The sequence below is a fragment of the Danio rerio genome, chromosome 16 (genome assembly GCF_052040795.2).
Source record: "Danio rerio strain M-AB ecotype USA chromosome 16, GRCz13ab, whole genome shotgun sequence".
Classification (NCBI taxonomy): Eukaryota; Metazoa; Chordata; class Actinopteri; order Cypriniformes; family Danionidae; genus Danio; species Danio rerio.
The window spans coordinates 44,083,578-44,105,488 of record NC_141036.1 but is presented as its reverse complement, the minus strand read 5'-3'; the positions used below and the strand labels follow the sequence as shown (position 1 = coordinate 44,105,488).

General features: G+C 38.0%; 1 protein-coding gene across 4 annotated transcripts in view; it reads left to right on the top strand.

The window, feature by feature from the left end:
- LOC147833442 (uncharacterized) overlaps window positions 1–21,911 on the top strand; it is a 55,481-nt gene that overhangs the window by 21,525 nt on the left and 12,045 nt on the right. For 3 of the 4 annotated variants that reach the window (XM_087287660.1, XM_087287662.1, XM_087287661.1), the window contains exon 2: window positions 2,691–2,815. The gene's annotated coding sequence lies outside the window, so the exon portion shown is untranslated. Of the gene's footprint in view, window positions 1–2,690; window positions 2,816–3,159; window positions 3,231–21,911 lie in introns of those variants that run through there. The other variant, XM_087287663.1, reaches the window with a different exon arrangement.

The window sequence follows — 21,911 nt, the reverse complement described above, 5'->3', positions numbered from 1 at the left end:
AACTGCGCCTGTGGAATAAACTGGTGGTGTGTTTTTAGTTTGATGTGGTGCTGAGGAGTCTGGCTCATTATCGTATAGGACCGATTTGGCCTCAGCCACAGAATAGGACCTGTTTAGACCCCATTGGCCCTCTTTAATATCCCAGGAGCCACCATATCACATTCCCCCCCAAAGATGTGGTTATTCAAAGAGTGTTTGGGGGAATAAAAAGTGGTATAGAGTGGGTCAGGAATTCATGCGCCACTGGTTGCTGGCAGACCAAATCATTGCCACATGAATGATGCTTACAGGTAGGTATAGTACGGTTTAGACCCAAGCGAGAGCAAATAAGATTAAATTAGACAGCCAGACAGGTAACTTGATGTTTGCATTAGCGGTGCATTATGGCCTCCATGTGTATATTGTATATCCAACCTCCTACAGTTGCTTACATTGCTCTGTAATTTGCACAGACTGTGTCCTGGACTGGTTAATTAATCCTGAAAACCAAACCAGAAACCACTGCCTGGTGATTTTTGATTGGGACGGTTATATTTAGCTGTCTGAATGCCACTCTGAGGTGGTTGCTGTGGAAGTAACTGTGAACCTTGGCCTGCTGGGTTACTGACTGTCAGAGCTGTAAAAATGGCTCTCTGTTAATTGGAAATGCCCTCAAGTAGTTTTATATCCTCCCTAAAACTGCTCTTCATTTGGGAATGAGGCAGGGTAAGAAATAAATGAGACAATTTTAGCTTATTAAAGACCTGTGTGGGGTATAGTTAAAAATAAAACGGGCAGACAAATATTTAACTGTTAGTTAAACCTTGTTATTTTCAGGATTTCTTATTTGTCATGCACTGATATGGACGTTAGGCCTTATACGATAATTACTTACTCCTAGGTAGGGGTGTGACGCGATACCTACTCCACGAGACGAGGTGAAACACGAGGTTGGTTTCATGGGAACAAGACGAAAGAAGATTTCTTTAATAATTTAAAGAAATTTTCAATAATTTGAATGGAAAACAGTCTTTTATTCAACTCAACAAAAAAAATCACAAAACTAGTTAGGTGCTTTTGAAAATAAAAAATTAATGGTATTTTACTTCTATTTTCATTAATTCTATGCAGTAAAGGACTGGCAAACACTGGAAAATATTTGCTAATATATGAACGGAAAATAGATTCGTATTCAACTTGGAAAAAAAAAGTCACAAACTGCATCTGCAAAAAGATATGCAAGCACTGCAAAACATTTAGCGATAAACTGTACTGACTGACTTCTCATGAAAAATCAAACTCCTTTCCCCAAATTAAACTTGAAAAAATCATGTAATTTTTGCTATTTCATTTTAAATTTTTCAGCAGTTTCTCTTTTATTTATCAGGATTTCATTCATGCCCTTGTGACTCACTCTGAGCCACTTGATGTGAGTGTGAAGTAAGGACTGATAGAAGAAAGTTGTTTTAATGTAAGTTAATACCACTCGCCGAGTAAAAAGAAGAGGCCAGCCTGGGTTGCCAGGTGTGTGCAAAGCACTTGATTTGCAGTTCAAATCTAATCTTGCATCCAATCTTCAGTGCTAATTTCCCCCTTATGTTTTATTATAACATCACAGCTCATGAGACTAATTTTCACCTCAACAAGAAATCTTGTCTAGATTTAATCTTGCGAGATCTCGTCAAATGAGATCTCGTCACATCCCTACTCCCAGAGCCAATTATATCTAAGTTGATATTTAGCCACAATATATTGGCGTTTCGTAACATCTAGTTTTTATGAGGTGGGTTGTTAGCCCAATGCTCAACCCCCAACCGAGAGGACCAGGACATACACGCATACACTATGGACAATTTAGTTGACCCAATTTACTTGAAGCACATGTTTTTGGACTGTGGGTGAAATCGGAGCACCCGCGAACAGGAGAACATGCAAACTCCACACAGAAATGCCAACTGACCCAGCCGGGACTCGAATTAGTGACCATCCTGTGTCAGGTGACAGCACTACCCACTGCACCACCATTGCTAACTTTATATCATAACTTACAAAAATGAACAAATCATTCAACATTGGATTTATTTTTCAGAAACTGACATTTTTCTTTAGAAATTATTAAAAATAAACTATTCATTTTTCAAAAACTACATGATTACTGTGCATTACTATTGTTAAGAAAATTTCTTGAATTTAGTCAGAATTTTTGTTTGTAAATGGATAACCAGGTTGCAAATTAAAATGTGACCTTGGACCACAAAACATATGTTGCACTGGTTTATTTTTGGCAACAGGCAAAAAATACATTGTATGCAACCCAGGCTCATTCTGAAAGGAGGTATGTTTTTTTGCAGTTTTTGTTTTCGCAAATCCCCCAAAGGCCTCCGTGTACGCTTTATCTGATCTCAAATTTCTCTCGCGAGTGGCATTTGTGCCTGCTGTTCTCATGTAAATCCACCAGAGGCTGCTGTCGACTGACTGACTAAATGACTGACTGACCAATCGACTGACCCACCCTCCTTCCCTAAACCTAACCAATTTTATTGATTGACCCACCCACCCACTTCCCTAAACCCAACCAACAATTTTCAAAAGCAATCCAGAAAAAGAAAAACCCTCGTCTGAATTTTACCACGTTTTCAGATTTTACTACATTCTCACCCTGTTATTTACTTGTTAATTTGATTTTTTGGATTTTGCTTTTGTCTTACCAGCTTCTGGAACTGTTCTTCACCGAAATCAAACCCCGTTGTGGTGGTCAACTCCTCTCTGCATCTCAAGTCTGCTGACGTATATGGTGACTAACGAGAAAACAGCGGGTAAAACTCTCCATATGGAGGTAAGCGGTCAGCTAGTAGCGCTAAAAGGAAAGGTGTCATACTGCCCGTAGCATTCATTTTAAAAACAAAATGCAGCCATATGTGGTGCACCCAAATTTGTGCAACCACATTTGGTGATATAAATATATATATATTCTATAAATAGATAATACTGTTTATTCATTTAAATTAAGACTAGCATCTTTTATTAATTCAGCAAAATTGTTATTTTGTCATTTAGTGCAATGTCCTGCAAAAGGAAAAAAAGAGTAATAATGAATGAGACAGCATAGGGGGACCGGAACCTTTAATGCGATTATTTGTTCCCGGGTGCGTATACTGATGGAACCTCCGGTTTCTGGTTAGACGTAATCTGGAGAAAGAAGCGCATGGTCCTGTCTTGCTTTCGTCTCAGTGTTTTCATTCATTTTACAGGTCAGTACTGTGTTAAAACTGTCAAAGGATAAAGTTTTAGACGTTGTGTAAAGAATATTTTTGTTGGAAACTGTACAGTGAAGATTTGGGTAACTTTTGGATGAGTTAAAGATGAAACACTTTAGGTAATGGTGTAAGGTCGGGCCGCGAGTAATCTCGCGATGACTCGCGCTATTATCGCGAGAGTTCGTTGGCGCGCGGTCATTCAGTCCGTCTGTATTGCAAGTTAAATTTAAACACTTTATCTCTTGCTTGAAAGCAACACAGATCGCTCCAATTGATGCTTAAAGTCTCCCAATATGTGTTTACATGTTCAGTGAGCTGTTTTAAAGCAGAGTGAATTCATAATAGTGTGTTAAGGAAGCATATGAGAGTTTTATATATAAATATATGCTATTTTGTTTACAGTTTTGATAATATTATTACTACTAATAGCTTTATTTCTTCAGTGTTATTTCATAAGGTCTGTTAAAGTTACTGTACACTTTCAAATGCAATGTCCCAGTTTAAGTAAGCTAATTTCTTGCACATACAGTGTATTTTTGAGTGTTAAATAATACTTTTGAATGATTTACATGTGTGATAGTACTAGATCTCAGGGAAATTAATGCAGTATTGCACTGTTGTTTGTAACTAGTAGGATATCTACTCTGATTTGAGTGAATGTGCAGCAGAAAGATTTTATATATCTGATTGGTGAAGCTAATTCATGTAAATGCACTTTATTTGTGTTTAATATGCAGTGAATATGTTAGAAAGAGAATTCATTTATTGTAAAAGATGTATTTGAGTTTAAATGATTTAATAGACGTAATCTGGAGAAAGAAGCGCATGGTCCTGTCTTGCTTTCGTCTCAGTGTTTTCATTCATTTTACAGATCACAATTCTTTTTGTTATTGCGGCCACCGCGCCTGGGGCCCGTAACACATACATACCTCTGGCTACATAATTCGTGGTCTCCAGAAAAATATATAGGGCTACATTTTTAGAATGAGTGCCTATGTTATTTATATGGGTCAAAATGTTTCTTTTATGCCAAAAGTCTGTAGAATATTAAGTAATTCAATTCAATTCAATTCAGCTTTATTTGTATAGCGCTTTTACAATGTAGATTGTGTCAAAGCAGCTTCACATAAATGGTCATAGTAACTGGAACAGTGTGGTTCAGTAACTGGAACAGTGTAGTTCAGTTTTTAGTGTTTAAGTTCAGTTCAGTTTAGCTCAGTTCAGTGTGATTTAATCATTACTGAGAGTTCAAACACTGAAGAGCAAATTCATCGATGCGTAGCTCTACCAATCCTGAACCATGCGAGGCAGTGGCGACAGCGGAGAGGGAAAAAAAACTTCACCTGATGGGAGTGAAGAAAAAAAACCTTGAGAGAACCAGACTCAGTTGGGCACGACCATTTTAATTTCTCCGCTGGCCAAAAGTCTAGTGCAGAACTTCATTCGTCGTAGTTTAGGCTGGAAGATGGCCTCAGCGAAGACTCGTCTGTCCCTGGAGCGTCGCTGGAATCAGACTCATGTTCTCCACTCCCCACGACCATCAGTGCAGCAGCAGCTCAGGATATGGCCTGGTCCCGGATATGGAATCCTTGGGATCATCACGTCGCTGGTCTTGGATCCAATCAGTGACTCCGCATAATCTGAGGACCTCGGGATGAGTATCCCCAGGTGAAAATAGAGAATAAAGAAAATAATTAGCTTAGCTGCTGTTCATAGTGTATATAAGCAAGATGTAGAAGCCAGTGTGGAACCCGCTAGGTGATGCATTGAGTGTATGCTTTACTAAACAGATAGGTCTTTAATCTAGTTTTGAACTGGGAGAGTGTGTCTGAGCCTCGGACGTTATCAGGAAGGCTATTCCAGAGGGTAGGAGCCATGAAAGAGAAGGCTCGACCTCCTTTACTTGATTTTGCTATTCTAGGTACTATCAGAAGCCCTGAATTTTGAGATCTTAAAGAGCGAGTTGGTTATGTAATGTTATTCATTAATTCATTAATTCATTCATGTCCCATAATTTTTTTGTATATTGTATTGTATATTTTTTTGTATTTTGTATATTACCTGTTGTAAATGCATCAAAACTAAATGTTTGATAAGTAAAACTTTGAACAATTTTTAAAGGCAATTTCTTTTAAATATTTAGATCTTTCTGAACCCTGATTCCAAATTTTCACATAGTTGTATCTTGGCCAAATACTGTCTAATCCTATAAACATAAATCAAATGAGATGTGATGTATAAAAGTCAGGTTGAAAAGAATTAATACTTATGGTTGTTCAGGGTCACGATTGTCTAAAAATAGCAATAACATTTGGTCAATTCTAATGTAGTTAAAAACCTGCATGACCTCGGGACAGAAATCTTCAGATTTTTTTTAAAGCGAAATTGGTGTAATTGGTTTTTTAAAAAAGTTGATGTTTGGACCATCCATCATATCTATTTGCTATGTTCTTTTGTGTGCAGTATTGAATTAATTGAAAAGTATTCGAAATCGGCATGCAGAACCTATAATCGGTCAAATTTTTTCAGGTCAATTTTTATTTTCCTACAGTGACTCAAATGATCCTGCTCTGTTTATACTTCTTTATACTTGAGCGTATATACTTGAGCGCACATATGGACCGGCACAGCTTTTGCGCAGTCGCATACCCCTTGCTATGTCTGAAGCAAATGCTGAAGTTATTTATTTTACAAAAAAAATTGACTGTTCCTTTTAGTCAAAGTGTATTTTCATTTCAATTGTTCAATGTTGTTGATCAATGAATAATCATAGATAGTAGGTAGTGCATGTTTCCTTCAATTATTTTAAAATCAAGCAATGCAGCCTTCATTCAGAAATCTCTCACATGTAATATGTGAGCATATTTACTTTACAAGACCTGTCTTAACAACTTAATAACTATGAGGGCAAAAAAATCTATAACAAACTGTAATAATTAATCGTAATCCAGTTAAAATGTTAAATTAATCGAGATTTTGATTTTAGGCCAAATCGCCCAGCCCTATATTAAATGATATAATGAGTAAAAAATGACAGAAGATTAATATCCATATTAACTACCCGATTTATATGTATCTACATTGACATTCATTCGTTTTCTTTTAGCTTAGTCCCTATTTATCAGGGGTCGCCACATAGGAATGAACGTCAACTATGCTGACATGTTTTACGCAGCGGATGTCCTTCCAGCAGAAACCCAGTACTGGGAAACACCCATACACTCTCACATTAATCAACACTCACACACTACGACTAATTTAGTTCATCCAATTCACCCACAGTATAGTGTATGTCTTTGGACTTTGAGGTAAATCGGAGCATCTGGAGAAAACCCACGCCAACACAGGGAGAACATGCAATCATGCAACCTTCTTGCTGTGAGGCACCCTCTACATTGACATTTGCAAAGACATTTACCTGAGGAGTAGTAAAGAGAGCAAATACAGTGCTTTATTCTCATCTTTTTACAAGACTCTAGGTCCTCTAGCAAGTAGTTTGAATAGACACTGAAAACTGTGCATGTTTTATCCATCCTGCTCGACAACCAGCTTCCATAATTCAACATGGCACCTTTAACACACCGAGCATCTAATATATTTTTTCAGCTGGAGCACTAGAATAGCATTACAAGCTTTGCTGAAGTGTTGAGTTGCAGAGAATCCACATCCACAGCACAGGAGGAGGTCTCCGAATAACGAATGTACAGAGGAAATGACATGTCCTGCCAATGAAACATTCACAAAACCCAGACGTTACCCTTCTGACAGTGGAGAAATATTCATTTTTAATGCCGGGGAAAGTAGGTCTGGACAGACGATTTCATCTCTTGCTTTGTGGAAACTCGACAGTCCGTGCTGCCTCCAAAACAGAGCTGCAGCTGTCAAATCAACCTGTCAGGAATTGCCGAGCGATTTCCAGAGGTGAAATTATTTGCCAGGTTATACAGATGAAACCTGCTATCCAAACACATTAATAGGTGAAGGGATCTTTCAGCGGTAAGCGGAGCAAAAAATAACACAAATGTTGCACATCTGTATATCCATGACCCCATTCCTCATTTCAGGTAAACCTGTTTTAGTCGTAAGTTAGACAGACGTAGTATACACGCAGCCTTCAGATATGTAAATGTTATGCTACAATTTGCATTTGGCTGAATTAGATGCTAATGTCAATGACTTAGCATCTTGAAAATACTACTCTGTTTGCACCTATTTGTGGAAGTCTACAACAGACCCGAGCTACATATAACGGAAGAGGTACATGCTTTCATATGGAAGACATTTACTGTAAGTCTGTGGTTCCCACAGTAAGCGTTTTGGTTAAACTGCTTTAAAACTCTTATCAAGATACAAGATACTTATAAATAACATTAAAGTCAAGAGAAAAGAAAGCTATGTAGGCCTACTGTACAGACTACTGTACTAAAAAACTTGTGTGGCTGTTTAAAAGTGTTCAACCACAATCAATTCCTTATAAAACTATAATACCAAGGCTCAAGACACAAAACTAACACTTAATATACACTACCTGACTAAAGTCTTGTCATCAATCTCAGTTGTAAGAGCAACTTGACGTCTCGTTGATCATTTGGAAAAGTGGCAGAAGTTAGATTTTTCTGATGACCTGTTGAGCTGCATCCCAATCATCAAATTTACTGCTGATGAACCTGCATGACCCAAGATTCTCACAAAAATCATTCAAGTTTGGTGAAGGAAAAGTCATGGTTTGGGGTGTACGAGAGATCTTCTGAGTGGATGCCAACATCAACACCCTAAGGTATCAAGACATTTGTGCTGCCCATTACATTACAAACCACAGGAGAGGGTAAATTCTTCAGCAGGATAGCGCTTATCATACTTCAGCCTCCACATCAAACTTCCTGAAAGCAAAGAAGGTCAAGGTGATCCAGGATTGGCCATCCCATGAACATTATTGAACATCTCTGTGAGAAGATGAAGGAGGCATTGAAGATGAATATAAAGAATCTTGATGAACTCTGGGGGCACTGCAAGAAAGCTTTCTTTGCCATTCCAGGTGACATTGTTAATTATTTATTTGCGTCATTGCAGAGATGTATGGATGCAGTCAGCCATGCTCATGGAAGTCATACACAATTTTAATTCGTTTTCCACTGCACCTCGACTTTATACTGTACATTATTTCTGTTAAGTGACAAGACTTTTCAGAACTTACTGTCCTAATTATATGATTAAAAATTAAGGCATGATCATACAGTATGTTTATTCTGGTAAAATAAGTGTAATCTAGAGACCTTTGTCCTTCATAAAAGCCACATCTGATACCAAATGATCAACAAGAATAGGCGACAAGACTTTTGCCAGGTTCTATATGTAGCACACTTAACAAGTCCAAAGAAATGTGGTACAGGTGAATTGGGCTAAATTTTCCGTAGTGTATGAATGTGTATGAGTGTGTATGGATGTTTCCCAGTGATGGGTTGCAGCTGAAAGGGCATCCGCTGCGTAAAAACATATGATTGATAAGTTGTCAGTTCATTTCGCTGTGGCGACCCTAGAATAAAAAAGGAACTAAGGCGAAAAGAACATTAATGAATGTTATGCTGCTTGCATGTAGAGGTTTTTAAGCTTTATCCCACGGCAACTCTGAACTTTTTGGTTTAGTAAACACCATTTTGCAACTTTTTTTGCCAATTCATATCAATTTGTATGATCTCATTTGTAAATCTTTGTATGATTTGCTGATACCCAATGACTGTTAGGTTTATTGGTGGGGTTTGGGGACATGTCTAATTTAAAAAAAAAAAAAAAAAACATGTTTTTGTATGAATTAAACTATACCCTTATACGAATTGGCCACTTTTCTGACAATATAGTTATGGTTCCTTGAGAGATTTGGCTGTCTAACATATGACTAATTATTTGAGTCATATTTTATGTTTAAGAAACTGAGATTAGAATGCATTTGACCCGAAAATTGTCATTAAGTGGTTTGCTACCCAGCAGACACAAAATGTCATAAGACTTAAATATTAGGTTAGATTTAGGTCATCAGTGTCTCAGGACAACGTTATTTTGATGTCTAATAATAACGTGAAATGACGTTGATATTTGGTTGATATTAGGTTGTGTTGGAAAGTGCCCAAAAACCAATGTCTAGCCAACATCCTAAACCAAACTATTGATGTCAAATACTGACATTTATTTGTTAGGTATGGCCACCAAAATCAAATGCCTGATAGACATCATATTGGTAACGTCAACACAACGTTAAGCTGTAACATCATTAGATGTTAATGGTTAATTATTTTTAGGTTCCATTGGAGAGTCATCAAAATGATCTGTCTGTCCAATGCAACATTCCACGATGTTGGGTTACATTGTCAATCGGACCTCATATTGACGTCCTGTGCCTGCTGGGTACGTAGCATAGTGAATGTTTATTTGTTAACTTACAAAGCTACATTTTAGTCTTCGTGAAAATAAAGCTCATAATCAGCTGATTTTATAAAAGGGGTACTTTATAAAATGTGAAGGCCGCATCAGATCCAAGAGCCTCATGTCCTGAAAAAAATTTGAACGGCCCCTGATTGCTGGCTGCAGTATTGTGCCTAAACTCTGTGGCTCTTCATGTAAACGAATGGGACGTAAGCTAAAAATAATTACAAATTTGGTTGTAAACATCAGCATCCATTTGCAACATTTAAATCCCCCTATCTACACTGAAAATAAATGGAGAGATGTCCATATTTTTCCAGATGTTCAGCACAATTTATTGCACATTTAATCAACACATACTAAAACTGTTGTTGTTTGAGAAGTAAAATATAAAAATCTAATTATCATGATTTAAAGTCGAACCACGACTGTGTGTCCAGTAGAAGTGACAGTCAATTATGATGCGATTGACCATGAATAAAGATAAATGCGATTAACTGCTTTAGTAAAATTTCTTAGAGGTTGTGATTTGCTGCCTGTGAGATCGTTATGTTTTTATCTTAATTCTCTGACGTGGGTGGCAGGACGCGAGAATTTTGAAACTCTGGAAAATGGGTCGTTTGCCAAAAAAAGTTTGAAAAACCTTGTGGTAATAGCTTGCACAAGATCATCTAGTACATGATATTAAACCCATTTAACACGAGCTGACAGGAATTAGACAGTTAATGTAAATCATCTTATATAACTGAGGCCCTTTGTGCTAAAAGTTGAGCACATCAGCAGACGCATAATCATATTCACAGTTCTTGTTCATTTAGAGGGAATGTCGTAACATGGTCAGGCTCCACCAAGTGCAAATTACTCCAAGTTATAGACTTTAAAGTGATCCCTTCCTCCTTTTCTTCATTCGTGGTGCCGAACAGATGAACTTTGTATGTATAGTGTTTCTTATATTTAAATGTTCAAGAGGACCGCATTACCTTTTTTATGATTTTGATTGTAATAGGGTCTTATCAAAACCAGATGTACGTAGTAATAACAGGCAGCTGCATAACTCAGCCTCGGGGCCTTTCCTTACATTAAAAAAAATGAGCAAAAGGAAAACTTCCACATGCTAACATTTACACAGTGATTTCTTTTAATTGCACTCTGCTTTTTAATTTGCCTCGGACTGATGCTTTTAAAAATGCGCAGAAGGTATTTTATTGAAGTTTTGCCTGGGCCCCGTTTCCGTGCATGTCCTTCTCGCTGTAGTGAATACCTGGCAACCTGCATTCCTCGTTTCATTCCCAGAGTCAAACGTGTCACACGGCATGTCGAATGAGCAGGCTTCCGTCAGGTCTTTGCTTCAAAGGATTACTGTAAATTAACATTCCTTATGTTGGGCTGCATGGACAAGTCCCAGTGAATCATGTTCGAGGCTCTGGTTGCAGCCTGGACCAGAGAATTGAGGTTTGAAGCTACATGACCTGAAAAGGAGCATTGTGTTGAATCCAATGCTTCTTGAAACTTTCAGTGATGATGAAGAACCTTTAAAGGGATAGCTCACCCAAACAAGAAGAATCACTGTTATCTTACTCACCCTCAGGCAATCCAAGAGTACAGTAGGGGACTTTTTTTCTTCAGTAGAACATCGAAGAAGATTTCTGATCTGAAACTGTGGTTCTTGGACATTCATGACATTACAGTCATTGGTACTTACAAAACCAACATCAGCAACCATAATAAGAAAAACATGAACAGTATCAAATCAAAATGAATTCCTGTGACTCCTGATGATACGGGTCTGTCTCATGAAGGTTGAAACTGATGCTCTTTTTCTACATCATAGTTTGTCAGCATCTAGGTTAAACACAAGTACCATTTTTTTCCTCTTTCTCCTTTGAACAAACAATGTGATGTTGTGCAAGCTTAAGTCTCATTATTTTTTTTTTATAATTTCATTTAATTTTTGTTTGTTTTGTGCATTTTATGACGACCAAGTTTCACGTTTTCATTTTTCAATGATCTATAAAAACAACTACTGTACTATATCTTAGCCTGAGTAAAGTAACAGCAATTTTTCATGTTTTGATTAAATTATCCCGGACGAGCCCCCACTTTTTTACAACCTCTCTTTAACATGGCTCGTTTAAAACAGCCCCTATTATGGGTCTTTGAAAATGACCTTCCATGCAGCGTGCAACACACCTCTGAGTGAACAAAAACACCCAGCTGAGGTTAAATTTTTTTAAATAAAAGATTCGACTCAGAGTCGTTTAAATGACTTGTCGTTCGTCCGGATCTTCTGCCCTTTCGTATCGACGTTAACATGAAACAATACCATATATGTTCTGTGCCGGATCTGGTAAAACGTGAACGCGCCTTTCCCTTCAGACACTGGCTGAGTGCAGGTGTGTGTGGGACTGATCGTGACTGAAGATGAATGAATATTAATGAGTGAACGTTCTGGTGATTAATGCAATAATCTACCCTGCAACAGGACATTCATCGGCATTTGTTAAAGGAAGAATCAGAACAGACTATTGATTTATGGGACTTTATCAGAGCGTGACATGAACTTTATTAGTACACAGTTCATGGATCAGTTTCTTCCTCCATTTTACAAGTGTTTGTAGGTATGATTAAAATGGTTGTCTTCTTGTGTTTTCTAGCTTGCAAAATCTGTATTTAATTGTGTTTTGTTACTTGTGATTGCTCCATGCAGCGTGTACTGTATATGGTTAACCCTTTATTTTCTCATATCGATTCTAAAACACGTGCTGCTTTGTTTACTGATTTAAATGTATGAGCTCGCGATCCTCTGCCGTTTGTCATTGCTTTGGCCACTGTCAGCTGTTCCTACACACGTGCGGCTATCAAGTTTCAATATAGTTCAGCTTTTGCCACTGTGCGAATTAATACTGAATGTGTGTCATGGTTAAAAATAGCTCACACGTACACTCTGTACTCTGACTACTTCAACAATGTTAATAAGCCATGGTGTCATGGTGGGCACTCCCGCTGAACGCAGTCGACCAATCGCAACAGACTTACCAAGAGATTAAAACTCAGAGTTCAGGTTTAAACTTCGAGTTAAACTTCCCTACTGAAACAGGCCTCAGAATTGTATCCTCATCATGTTTTTACATTTTTGGCTATAGCTATATACATCCATTAATCCAGGTATTAAGAGCATCTATCTGGCATAGTTGATTTAAAACATCATAGTTTGGACATTAATAAAATTTTGTGTGGTAAAAAAATTGTTCCAAATTCTGTTCTTTCCTCACAGGACACGTTAACCTCAACCATCTCTTGATTTAACAAAAATTGATGAGGATAGCATTAACATAAATATTGTGAGTTTATTTATGGTTATGAGCTTCCAGTGGTGGTTTCTTCCAGAGGTTCTATGTTTCCTGCTTTCAGCTCATGGAAATGAGGGATTGAGGGCTTGAGGAAGAGCCCGGACCCACGACCTGCAATAAAGCAGCTTTGCAGGATGACAGCAACTGCACCATCCACAGCCGTCCTCCAAGAGGAAGAAAGTGGGCAGAGGGGAGATGTGCGTGAGGAGGACAAAACCCAAGAATAACAAACGCTGATCTGAAAAATTATGGTGCAGGTTTAACCTGTGAGTTACGGAGCTACTGTATGTCTTCCTCAGCCCTATACTGAACCTCAAGTTTCCATGTGAGAAAGTCAGCGCATAGTTGGAAAGCACTTATGCTACTGTAGGTCTGGTGCAGTGTTGAGTAAGTTACTTTTATAAAGTATTAAGTACAAATGACCGACTACTACTCCAAAATTGTTATCTGATTAGATTGCTAATTACTTCATGTAAAAAGTAATCAGATCACTAATTTAATATCAATAAAAAACATTACAATGGGTTAATCACAGCAGCTGGACATATTCAAAAGTCTTAAGGGTTTCACCCGAAACTTGTTTCAAACCTGTTTGCCTTTTTTTAACACAAAAGAAGACATTTAGAGGAAAACTGGATACCTGTAACCACTGACATCCATAGTATGAAAAAGCGCTGCAGTGTTTAGGTGTTCTGTGTTTGTCTGAGGTAATTAGTCTACCAAAATATCTATATTCCATACAAAGTATGAAGCTGATCGGTCAGTTCTTGTCACAAGACTCACGGTATTTAACTGGGGCTTCTGGGAAATGAGAGTATTTGCAATATGCGTTCCTAAAATCCATGCTTGCAAAAGACAAGATATGTGAACTGCTTAAAGCAACTAGCTTCTCTTCACATTCAGAAGATACCTTCACTTCCGATCCTGCACAAAAAAATCTATTTAGCCTGATTAGGCTGAGTTGTTTTTGAGTGCCGGTGTCCTCATTGGTGACGAGTATTGTTGCAGAATGCTTTCTGTTCAAGTGCTAGAATAAGTTGCTGGTCATGTTAAAATCGGTCAAAAGTTCTTTAGAGACTGGACAGAGACTAAATTTCACAGCAATATTTTTGTTTTTATGCTTAGTGAAATCAAAGTAATGTCTGTATTTTAAAGCAACCATTCTTGTCAGCAACCATTTCAGCTCGCTTTTTCCAACAATTTAAAAGCGCATGCTTATTTACTGAAGTTGCAGAAAAACATGCTTGTAAAAAGGCATTTTTTCTTCTAAAATGTATATTTCTAACATAATTAGAAACATCATTACATCATTAGAACATCATTACATTGACTTTAATGACTGTAATCAAATTCGTTAAATTACTGCACCCCAAAAAAAATGTAAATAGAATACAGTAATGCCTTACTGCGGAACGTGTTATATCCAACTCTGGTCTGGTGTAGCGCATATTAAAAGAGTATTAAGTGAAATCCCCTGCAACGAGTACTCGAGAATAACTAAAAAGAGGTCACTTTATTTTGATGGTCCTCTTTTAAGACATTCTATTGATTTAGTGACTCTGTCAGCTATAGAGAATCCTATAGTAGGCTGCTAATGTCTGTTAACACTTTAATTTGATGTTTTCACAGACATTCTCTTGACTTTAAGTTGCAAATGTCAACTTATTTAGATCTAAATCTAGCACAATAATACTACAATGAGAGTTATTTGACAAAGTAACCTAAACAATCCAAAGAATAAGTTGTAATCTGAAATTAAAATGATTTACCCAGCATTATGCTGGTGGAGCTGCTCTTCAGTGGATCAGCCTTTAATAGGGAATTTTGTATGAACTGAATTTCAAAAACGACAATTATACTGAATCATTTTCATTTTTATGTCAACTATCTCTTTAAGCTGCTTTGGCCCAATCTGCATAGTGAAAAACAGAGAAATAAAAATCAACTGAATTAAATTAAACTGTTACAAAGCCATAGTATAGCTTATGTCTCATTTGCAAAAAATGACGTAACTGACCTCGTAAACTGTTATAGGCTAATTAATGAGTGAAAATAGTTTGTAATGTATTTACTCTAAATAGATGGAGTGAACAGAAAGAGCAAGGTAAGCAGTTCGTTTGGTTTGCAATGATGTCAGTTCAAGTTACTTTAATTGTGTAAACAGCGTGAAACAATGATACTGACATTTTTACTTGAAAGATTTAAAGTGTGGCACGTTTCCTCTTGTATTTAACCTTTCTTTCTGTTGTTTGTTGATAATGATTTAATCTAGGCCTATTTACCTTTTGAATCGTCGTCTCGTGAAAGGAAATCAAAGTTTATGGGGGTTTTAAATCGTTTTGACTGCCTGCTATTAGCAATAACAGCAAATGACCTCTATTTATTTAGTTTTTCACCCTCGCTTTAGGGCTTGTTGTTGTTCATGTGGTTAAACTAAACAGACAGCGCCATCTTGTGGTAAAGGTAAGGCAAATGACTCTGTTGAGTGAAGTAGTTAGAGATGGTTTGTCATGTTCTGATGGAATTTAAAGTCTGTAAGTGATATTTAAATAACCTTACCTTTCTAATTTGTTTAGAAATGATTGCTATATTGAGGGTGCTGTGGGTTGAGCGTTAACTCAAATATGTTTATTTGTTTGTGTACTTTAAAATAGCTAGAATGTTCTACTGACCTGAGGGATGTTTAGAGGCTAGAAGAACGTACCCATATTGCATTGTGCTTTTTTGGAATAGAATAATACAGAAAGCATTAGAACTTATGGCATGTTAGGATTTCGAGATGATATTCTTCTTCTGGTGGAAGTGTGTTGTCATTGTTGATCTGTTTTACCTTACATAAGAGAGCTACCAAAGCATGAGTAGTTTTCTTTACATATGTATATATATATATATATATATGGTGTTATTTTTCATCTTCTAAGCAACACTTGTTTCTTAAGACAAAGTCTATACATATAGCCTTCAGTTCATCATATGTTGTTAAAGGGAGAGCTTTGCTGTTATTTACTCACACTTATGCCATATAAAGATGTATAGGATTGAATAAGATATGCAATAAATGCTGGCAAAACAAAATGAACACCTGTCGTTTTTGATGTTACATAGAGGTCTAAAGAAGCTAATACTTTAATCAAAAGCCTTAGCACATGTAAAAGGAATAAAAGCTTCCGGACAAATAATGAAGAATGTACTAGTACAAACTCACGTGTGAGCTGACACTGTTTGTTTACAACAGAGAGAGAATGCATGTGTATTAATGTACAGTAACTGTAATTGTGGATATCCCTGATGCTTCAACCTATGACAAAAGCTTCAAACAAACAGCGCATTTGTCATTGCATGATGAGAAGATCCCCAGACTGTCTTGAACATGTTGCCATTTGCAGAGGCTGTAAATTAGTATTAATGTTTGAAATAATCTTTAGTTTCTTACACACAGCTATCATTTAACTTTATTAGGCCTGAAGTGAAGTCTATTTATAAACTAATTTTGGGAGGATCATGTGCTTATGGTTGTTTACATTTACATTTACATTTAGTCATTTAGCAGACGCTTTTATCCGAAGCGACTTACAAATGAGGACAAGGAAGCAACTTACACAACTATAAGAGCAACGATGTATAAGTGCTATAGGCAAGTTTCAGGTCTGTAAAGTCTAAGAAGGAAAGTATTAGTCTTTTTTTTTGAGTACAGTTAGTGTGATATCCAGAGAGGCAATTGCAGATTAGGAAGTGAAGTGGAGACTAAATAGTTGAGTTTTTAGTCGTTTCTTGAAAATAGCGAGTGACTCTGCTGTTCTGATGCAGTTAGGGAGTTCATTCCACCAACTGGGCAGATTGAGCGTGACCGTTCGCGAAAGTGATTTCTTCCCTCTTTGGGATGGAACCGTGAGGCGACGTTCATTCACAGAACGCAAGTTTCTGGAGGGCACATAGATCTGCAGAAGTGAGAGCAGATAAGAAGGAGCAAGGCCAGAAGTCGCTTTGTAGGCAAACATCAGAGTTTTGAATTTGATGCGAGCAGCAACTGGCAGCCAGTGCAAACGGATGAGTAGCGGAGTGACATGTGCTCGTTTAGGTTTATTGAAGACCATTCGTGCTGCTGCGTTCTGGAGCAGCTGAAGAGGCTTGATAGAGTTAGCTGGAAGCCCAGCTAGTAGAGAGTTGCAGTAAACCAGTCTGGAGAGAACAAGAGCTTGAACAAGGAGTTGGGCTGCATGTTCAAATAAGAAGGGTCGGATCTTTCTGATGTTATAGAGTGCGAATCTGCACGATCGAACAGTTCTAGAAATGTGGTCAGAGAAGTTTAGTTGGTCATCAATCGTTACTCCAAGGCTTTTCACCATTTTGGATGCAGTAATGGTTGCCCCATCCATCTGGATTGAAAAGTTATGGTGTAGAGTTGAGTTGGCAGAAACTACAAGCATTTCCGTTTTTGCGAGGTTCAGCTGAAGATGATGATCTTTCATCCAGTGTGAAATGTCCGACAGGCAGGCTGAGATGCGAGCTGGAACCGAGGGATCATCAGGATGAAAAGAGAGGTATAGCTGGGTATCATCAGCATAGCAGTGGTAGGAGAATCCATGTCTCTGGATGACTGGTCCTAGAGATGACGTGTAGATGGAGAAGAGAAGTGGCCCAAGAACAGAGCCTTGAGGTACCCCAGTGTTTAGATGCTGTAGGTTGGACACCTCTCCCCTCCAAGACACCCTGAATGACCTGTCAGAGAAGTAAGATCTGAACCATTGTATAACAGTGCCCGCAACGCCCAGTGACTCGAGCGTAGATAGCAGGATCTGGTGGTTGACAGTGTCAAAAGCAGCTGACAAGTCCAGCAAGATGAGGACTGATGATTTTGAGTCTGCTTTCTCAGCTAGTCCCACATCAGCTCACAAATGATTCTGGAATCAGATGATTCTTAACTCACTATAAATAACCAGAGTTTTCTTATCTCAATATCTTTGTCTTGAAGAATCCCTCTACCCACCCCTACTCCCCCTTCTTTTCAGATGGGCGACATGGCGGCCCAGTGATTGGCACTGTTGACTCACAGCAGAAATGTCTCTAGTTAAAGTCCCTACTAACCAGTCGATATTTCTGTGCAGAGTTAGCTCGTTCTCCCGGTTCTCCGGTTTCCTCCCACAGTACAAAAAACAAATGCAACCTAAGTAAATTGAAAATGACAAATTGATACCACAGCCAAGCTCCTAGCAAGTACACCTCTCCTCAGCCACCCTAAATCTGTCATGAACGAGAAATAAGAGTTCATCAAAATCTACCTGAGCTCAAACTCCCCTCTCACACTGCAAACGGGAGGGAGCCCAGGACTCGAGGATCTCATAAGCTCAGGGTTCTCTCCCAGGACAGCATGCCTAACAAGCTTTATAATCAATCATCAACTAAGTGTGAACTCTTAAATTTGTCTTCAGGAGCCTCAGGCATTACTTTTGCTTTGCCTGAATGTATTTTTTAACTCTTAAAGTGCCAGTAGCCTATTATTTGCATTTGAAGAACACCGAAGACACCGTTTCAGCTGAAAATCTTCTTTAATGCTCTACTGAAAGAAAAAGTCACCTACATCTTAGATAGCCTGATGGTACATCAAAAGCAACCTTTTAATTCTTGTTTGAACTATTTGATTAACACTTTCTCAGATGAACCATAACTACATGAGAAATTACAAAGAACCCCAGGAGACTGTCAGAACTGCAGTAAAGCAGTATTTCACGTTTATGATTTTAGAAACACTGATGAAATACTTGCGTAGATGTTCAGCAGATGGACACCTTTATTCTATGGCATTCTGAGTGGAATGATGATCATTGTTGGTTTGTGGTCCTGCTCAAACTCATGCTGGTTAATAAGGAGTCCTGTGGGAGCCTAGCAAAGCCTCCGTCTAATGAAACCTCTTCAACCAAAGCCACAGTGTCTCCAGCGCATCAGGCCCACAGTAGCAGATTCACAATAACGTCTCCATGTTATTATGCCTTCTCAGTATGCAGAAAACCACACTGCTGTCTCTCCCCGGTCAGTCAAACACTAGACCCTCTGTCATCAGTTTAGCCATAGTAACACCAGTATCCAGGGATTACACCCAAACTGCTCCTCGCACAAAAGAGGACTTTTTCTGGCTTAATGAAGCGGATGATGTTTAATCCGGAGGTTGATGTGGAAAGTCTCATCACTGAGCTCTTATGTCTACTTTAAAGGGATAGCTCAAGTGAAAATTACCTCCTTATTTATTCTCCTTTGTGTAGTTTTAAACCTTTATGAGTTTCTTTTTTTCTGTCGAACACAAAATAAGGTGTTTTGAAGAATGCTGATTGCTGGGACACATCGACTTCCATGGTAGGAAAAAAAAATGGAAGTCAATGTGTGCCAGCATCCAGCATTTTTCAAAACATCTTATTTTTTGTTTAACAGATGAAAGAAACTTAAATAGGTTTTTAAACAAGTGAAGGGTGGCTAAATGATGACTGAATTTTTCTTTTTTGGTTAAGCTTCCCTTCCCAGCAGGCACAGAGCGTCAACATGACATCTGACTGACGTTTTAACCCCAACGTCGTGGGACATTGCATTTTGTTTGGAAATGAAAATCGGGTTGATGTCAGAACCCAACATCAGGCCGACTTAAATGCTGAATGTCGGACAGGTGTTGCAATTATTCCAACGCAACCTAAAAACAACAAAATATTAATGTCTAATGTTGTTTACAGTTTAGACAATATTATGTCTATCAGATGTTGGATTTTGGTAGCCATAGCTGACAAATAAATGTCAGTACTTAGTTTGGTTTGGAAGATGTTGGCTCGACATTGGATATTGGTCACTTTCCAACACAACCTAAAACCAACAAAGTATCAACGTCATTATTGCACTTTAAAATAACATTGTCCTTAGATTCCCAAAATCTAACCTGTCTGCATTTGAACTCTCATTTGGAGATGGTGGGTCTCACGCCGTAACAAAGCCTCAGACAACGCTCACCGCTTAAGTTGTTGACCCAGGCCCAAAAACGCCAGGCCATGCCCGACTTTTCCTGACCTACCTGTCGTGACGTCACGCGCCTGGAGGCATGTGCCTGACCCTGTTTATCTCTGACCTACCAAGGTGATTTTGACGATGTGTGAAAACGTGGACCTAGGTTCTGGCGGTCTTGCGCCTGGTTAGCACCCCAGAAAGTGTGTTGGATTCCCGCTAAAGGTGGCGGCCGGATTGGCCTCGAAAGAAGGCTCTATGCAGGGTGTTCAGACATTACAATCTACCCCAGAAAAAGTGTCCGATTCCCACTAAAGGTGGCGGCTGGTTTGGCCTGAAAAAAAATTATGTTTTATGACAATCTGTGTCTGGTGTTTTTTTTCCCCAAAATATCACTAAATGACAACAAAATCAAGATACTAATTGAGAAAAAAAACATCAGTAGTGTTAGGGTTGATGCATTAGCCATTACTTACTCAGATTACTTTTTCAGGTAATTGAAAGTGACAGCAGTTGCTTTGTTTTCCCTTACATTGACTGATGGTTTTATTTATCTTATGCAACTTTTCAGTAAATAAGATCTTATTTTAGTGCCTAATACATTTTAGACACAATCCAGTTTTTTGCTCTATTTTACCAATACACTTGTTTCAAACAACAAACAGGTATTTCATTACTGACAGATTCAGCTTTGGATAAATCAATTGAATACTTTCAAAAAGTGCCTTGTTCAAGTTTTTTTTTTTCTGTGACCTACTGACAGTTTTATTTCCATATTTACAGATATATTTAATTATATTTATTAATTTATTTTAATTTAATTCATTTAAATTTAATGAATGAATTAATTAATTTAAAACGTATATCTCATAACACCATTTAAAGTATCTACTTGCAATAACACCTGCTTATGTAACCCTGCTGGCCCTATACCACCCAAACACTTTGAGCTGGGACCGAACTGGCGACTCCACATGCGGTTGCTCTAACAAGGAGGCTAAAGTCCATGGCCTCTAGCGTCTGTTGCCAGAGCACCTTTAGAAGTCAAAAGAGTGAGGTTTACCTGCACAGCAGATTACTAGCTGGCCTCTGTTACACTTCTAAATTACTTTTTAATATTTTATTAAGAATCTGGCTCAAATTAGGTGTATGACCCTCTTAAGTCATCAATCCTGCACAATTTCTCCATGCTGACAAAGGTTGTTGAGAAGAAATAGAATGTTTAAATAAATTGAATTGAGTTGCTTTTATTTGTTTGAATCTGGAATCCCACCACAAGAGATTTTTAATTCCTAATTGGTGACAGGATCTGATCAAACATTAATACTTTTAAATAGTAAATAAATATAAATAAATAATAGTACAATAAATTTATTTTCCTTCAGCTTAGTCTCTTAATTCATCAGGGGTCCACAGTGGAACGAACCACCAACTTATCCAGCATATGCTGTACACAGTGGATGCCCTTCCAGTACTAGGAAACATCCATACACCCTCATTCACCCTTGTTCACACTCATACGCTACAGCCAATTTAGTTTATTAAATTCAGCAATAGTGCATGTCTTTGGACTGTGGGGGAAACCGGAGCACCTGGAGAAAACCCAAATGAACACGGGGAGCACATGCAAACTCCACACAGAAATAGCAACTGGCCCAGCTGGGACTTGAATCAGCAACCTTGTTGCTGTGAGGTGACAGAGCTAACCACTGAACCACCGTGTTGCCCCTAAATACTCATAAATACTCAAAAAAAATTATGGGAATCAGATTGCAACTGGTTATTTTTGCTCTCATTACACTGTGGTTTTAGTCTTGACTTAATCTGCATTTAGGTGGCCCTATCTAAAACACTTGTAAATAGTATATGTAACGATTTTAACTATTAAAAGGGTTAGTTCACAAAAAAATGAATTCTGTAATTAATTAAT